Source organism: Petromyzon marinus, unplaced genomic scaffold, assembly GCF_048934315.1.
Source record: "Petromyzon marinus isolate PM22_M1 ecotype Great Lakes invasive population unplaced genomic scaffold, UKy_Petmar_22M1.pri1.0 PM_G_Scaffold_27, whole genome shotgun sequence".
Taxonomy (NCBI): Eukaryota; Metazoa; Chordata; class Hyperoartia; order Petromyzontiformes; family Petromyzontidae; genus Petromyzon; species Petromyzon marinus.
In genome coordinates this window covers 2,802,252-2,808,240 of record NW_027422839.1, presented here as the reverse complement: position 1 = coordinate 2,808,240, position 5,989 = coordinate 2,802,252, and positions in this window count along the sequence as shown.

Genomic DNA, 5,989 nt, shown 5'->3' with positions numbered 1-5,989 from the left:
ACTGGTTCTTCACGTTCTACAGATGTAGATGCCACTGGTTCTTCACGTTCTGCAGATGTAGATGCCACTGGTTCTTCACGCTCTGCAGGTGTAGATGCCACTGGTTCTTCACGTTCTCCAGATGTAGATGCCAGTGGTTCTTCATGTTCTGTAGATGCCACTGGATCTTCACTATCTGTAGATGTCACTGGTTCTTCACGTTCTGCAGATGTAGAAGCCAGTGGTTCTTCACGTTCTGCAGATATAGATGTCACTGGTTTTTCACGTTCTGCATGTGTAGATGCCACTGGTTGTTCACGTTCTGCAGATGTAGATGTCACTGGTTCTTCACATTCTGTAGATGTAGATGCCACTGGTTCTTCACGTTCGGCAGATGTAGATGTCACTGGTTCTACACGTTCTGCAGATGTAGATGCCACTGGTTCTTCACGTTCTGCAAATGTAGATGCCACTGGTTCTTCACGTTCTTCAGATGTAGATGCCACTGGTTCTTCACGTTCTGCAGATGTAGATGCCACTGGTTCGTCGTGTTCTGCAGATGTAGATGCCACTGGTTCTTCGCGTTCTTCAGATGTAGATGCCTCTGGTTCTTCACGTTCTGTAGATGTAGATGCCACTGGTTCTTCACGTTCTGTAGATGTAGATGCCACTGGTTCTTCACGTTCTGCAGCTATAGATGCCACTGGTTCTTCACGTTCTGTGGATGTAGATGTCACTGGTTATTCACGTTCTGCAGATGTAGATGTCACTGGTACTTCACGTTCAGTAGATGTAGATGTCACTGGTTCTTCACGTTCTGCAGATGTAGATGCCACTGGTTCTTCACGTTCTGTAGATGTAGATGCCACTGGTTCTTCACGTTCTGTAGATGTAGATGCCACTGGTTCTTGACGTTCTGCAGCTATAGATGCCACTGGTTCTTCACGTTCTGTAGATGTAGATGTCACTGGTTCTTCACGTTCTGCAGATGTAAATGCCACTGGTTCTTCACGTTCTGTAGATGTAGATGCCAATGGTTCTTCACGTTCTGTAGATGTAGATGTCACTGGTTCTTCACGTTCTGCAGATGTAGATGCCACTGGTTCTTCACGTTCTGTAGATGTAGATACCACTGGTTCTTAACGTTCGGTAGATGTAGATGCCACTTGTTCTTCACGTTCTACAGATGTAGATGCCACTGGTTCTTCACGTTCTGCAGATGTAGAAGCCACTGGTTCTTCACGTTCTGTAGATGTAGATGCCACTGGTTCTTCACGTTCTGCAGCTATAGATGCCACTGGTTCTTCACGTTCTGTAGATGTAGATGTCACTGGTTCTTCACGTTCTGCAGATGTAGATGCTACTGGTTCTTCACGTTCAGTAGATGTAGATGTCACTGGTTCTTCACGTTCTGCAGATGTAGATGCCACTGGTTCTTCACGTTCTGTAAATGTAGATGCCACTGATTCTTCACGTTCTGCAGATGTAGATGCCACTGGTTCTTCACCTTCTTCAGATGTAGATGCCACTGGTTCTTCACGTTCTGCAGATGTAGATGCCATTGGTTCTTCGTGTTCTGCAGATGTAGATGCCACTAGTTCTTCACCTTCTGCAGATGTAGATGCCACTGGTTCTTCATGTTCTACAGGTGTAGATGCCACTGGTTCTTCACGTTCTACAGATGTAGATGCCACTGGTTCTTCACGTTCTGCAGATGTAGATGCCACTGGTTCTTCACGCTCTGCAGGTGTAGATGCCACTGGTTCTTCACGTTCTCCAGATGTAGATGCCAGTGGTTCTTCATGTTCTGTAGATGCCACTGGATCTTCACTATCTGTAGATGTAGATGTCACTGGTTCTTCACGTTCTGCAGATGTAGAAGCCAGTGGTTCTTCACGTTCTGCAAATATAGATGTCACTGGTTTTTCACGTTCTGCAGGTGTAGATGCCACTGGTTGTTCACGTTCTGCAGATGTAGATGCCACTGGTTCTTCACGTTCTGTAGATGTAGATGCCACTGGTTCTTCACGTTCTGTAGATGTAGATGCCACTGGTTCTTCACGTTCTGTAGATGTAGATGTCACTGGTTCTTCACGTTCTGCAGATGTAGATGCCACTGGTTCTTCACGTTCTGTAGATGTAGATACCACTGGTTCTTCACGTTCTGTAGATGTAGATGCCACTGGTTCTTCACATTCTACAGATGTAGATGCCACTGGTTCTTCACGTTCTGCAGATGTAGAAGCCACTGGTTCTTCACGTTCTGTAGATGTAGATGCCACTGGTTCTTCACGTTCTGCAGCTATAGATGCCACTGGTTCTTCACGTTCTGCAGATGTAGAAGCCACTGGTTCTTCACGTTCTGTAGATGTAGATGCCACTGGTTCTTCACGTTCTGCAGCTATAGATGCCACTGGTTCTTCACGTTCTGTAGATGTAGATGTCACTGGTTCTTCACGTTCTGCAGATGTAGATGCCACTGGTTCTTCACGTTCAGTAGATGTAGATGACACTGGTTCTTCACGTTCTGCAGATGTAGATGCCACTGGTTCTTCACGTTTTGTAGATGTAGATGCCACTGGTTCTTCACGTTCTGCAGATGTAGATGCCACTGGTTCTTCACCTTCTTCAGATGTAGATGCCACTGGTTCTTCACGTTCTGCAGATGTAGATGCCACTGGTTCTTCGTGTTCTGCAGATGTAGATGCCACTGGTTCTTCACCTTCTGCAGATGTAGATGCCACTGGTTGTTCATGTTCTACAAGTGTAGATGCCACTGGTTCTTCACGTTCTACAGATGTAGATGCCACTGGTTCTTCACGTTCTGCAGATGTAGATGCCACTGGTTCTTCACGCTCTGCAGGTGTAGATGCCACTGGTTCTTCACGTTCTCCAGATGTAGATGCCAGTGGTTCTTCACGTTCTGCAGATGTAGAAGCCAGTGGTTCTTCACGTTCTGCAGATATAGATGTCACTGGTTTTTCACGTTCTGCATGTGTAGATGCCACTGGTTGTTCACGTTCTGCAGATGTAGATGTCACTGGTTCTTCACATTCTGTAGATGTAGATGCCACTGGTTCTTCACGTTCGGCAGATGTAGATGTCACTGGTTCTACACGTTCTGCAGATGTAGATGCCACTGGTTCTTCACGTTCTTCAGATGTAGATGCCACTGGTTCTTCACGTTCTGCAGATGTAGATGCCACTGGTTCGTCGTGTTCTGCAGATGTAGATGCCACTGGTTCTTCGCGTTCTTCAGATGTAGATGCCTCTGGTTCTTCTCGTTTTGTAGATGTAGATGCCACTGGTTCTTCACGTTCTGTAGATGTAGGTGCCACTGGTTCTTCACGTTCTGCAGCTATAGATGCCACTGGTTCTTCACGTTCTGTGGATGTAGATGTCACTGGTTATTCACGTTCTGCAGATGTAGATGTCACTGGTTCTTCACGTTCAGTAGATGTAGATGTCACTGGTTCTTCACGTTCTGCAGATGTAGATGCCACTGGTTCTTCACGTTCTGTAGATGTAGATGCCACTGATTCTTCACGTTCTGTAGATGTAGATGCCACTGGTTCTTGACGTTCTGCAGCTATAGATGCCACTGGTTCTTCACGTTCTGTAGATGTAGATGTCACTGGTTCTTCACGTTCTGCAGATGTAAATGCCACTGGTTCTTCACGTTCTGTAGATGTAGATGCCACTGGTTCTTCACGTTCTGTAGATGTAGATGTCACTGGTTCTTCACGTTCTGCAGATGTAGATGCCACTGGTTCTTCACGTTCTGTAGATGTAGATACCACTGGTTCTTCACGTTCGGTAGATGTAGATGCCACTGGTTCTTCACGTTCTACAGATGTAGATGCCACTGGTTCTTCACGTTCTGCAGATGTAGAAGCCACTGGTTCTTCACGTTCTGTAGATGTAGATGCCACTGGTTCTTCACGTTCTGTAGATGTAGATGCCACTGGTTCTTCACGTTCTGCAGCTATAGATGCCACTGGTTCTTCACGTTCTGTAGATGTAGATGTCACTGGTTCTTCACGTTCTGCAGATGTAGATGCTACTGGTTCTTCACGTTCAGTAGATGTAGATGTCACTGGTTCTTCACGTTCTGCAGATGTAGATGCCACTGGTTCTTCACGTTCTGTAGATGTAGATGCCACTGGTTCTTCACGTTCTGCAGATGTAGATGCCACTGGTTCTTCACCTTCTTCAGATGTAGATGCCACTGGTTCTTCACGTTCTGCAGATGTAGATGCCATTGGTTCTTCGTGTTCTGCAGATGTAGATGCCACTAGTTCTTCACCTTCTGCAGATGTAGATGCCACTGGTTCTTCATGTTCTACAGGTGTAGATGCCACTGGTTCTTCACGTTCTACAGATGTAGATGCCACTGGTTCTTCACGTTCTGCAGATGTAGATGCCACTGGTTCTTCACGCTCTGCAGGTGTAGATGCCACTGGTTCTTCACGTTCTCCAGATGTAGATGCCAGTGGTTCTTCATGTTCTGTAGATGCCACTGGATCTTCACTATCTGTAGATGTAGATGTCACTGGTTCTTCACGTTCTGCAGATGTAGAAGCCAGTGGTTCTTCACGTTCTGCAAATATAGATGTCACTGGTTTTTCACGTTCTGCAGGTGTAGATGCCACTGGTTGTTCACGTTCTGCAGATGTAGATGCCACTGGTTCTTCACGTTCTGTAGATGTAGATGCCACTGGTTCTTCACGTTCTGCAGCTATAGATGCCACTGGTTCTTCACGTTCTGTGGATGTAGATGTCACTGGTTATTCACGTTCTGCAGATGTAGATGTCACTGGTTCTTCACGTTCAGTAGATGTAGATGTCACTGGTTCTTCACGTTCTGCAGATGTAGATGCCACTGGTTCTTCACGTTCTGTAGATGTAGATGCCACTGATTCTTCACGTTCTGTAGATGTAGATGCCACTGGTTCTTGACGTTCTGCAGCTATAGATGCCACTGGCATCTATAGCTGCCAGTGGCATCTATCTATAGTCTGTCTCTACACACAGTCTGTCTCTACACACAGTCTGTCTCTACATACAGTCTGTCTCTACAACACAGTCTGTCTCTACACACAGTCTGTCTCTACATACAGTCTGTCTCTACACACAGTCTGTCTCTACATACAGTCTGTCTCTACACACAGTCTGTCTCTACATACAGTCTGTCTCTACACACAGTCTGTCTCTACATACAGTCTGTCTCTACATACAGTCTGTCTCTACATACAGTCTGTCTCTACACACAGTCTGTCTCTACACACAGTCTGTCTCTACACACAGTCTGTCTCTACATACAGTCTGTCTCTACACACAGTCTGTCTCTACATACAGTCTGTCTCTACACACAGTCTGTCTCTACACACAGTTTGTCTCTACAAACAGTCTGTCTCTACACACAGTCTGTCTCTACACACAGTCTGTCTCTACACACAGTCTGTCTCTACACACAGTCTGTCTCTACATACAGTCTGTCTCTACATACAGTCTGTCTCTACACACAGTCTGTCTCTACACACAGTCTGTCTCTACACACAGTCTGTCTCTACACACAGTCTGTCTCTACACACAGTCTGTCTCTACATACAGTTTGTCTCTACACACAGTCTGTCTCTACATACAGTTTGTCTCTACACACAGTCTGTCTCTACATACAGTCTGTCTCACATACAGTCTGTGTGTACACACAGTCTGTCTCTACATACAGTCTGTCTCTACACACAGTCTGTCTCTACATACACACAGTCTGTCTCTACACACAGTCTGTCTCTACACACAGTCTGTCTCTACATACAGTCTGTCTCTACATACAGTCTGTGTGTACACACAGTCTGTCTCTACACACAGTCTGTCTCTACACACAGTCTGTTTGTACACAGTCTGTCTCTACATACAGTCTGTCTCTACATACAGTCTGTCTCTACACACAGTCTGTCTCTACACACAGTCTGTCTCTACACACAGTCTGTCTCTACATACAGTCTGT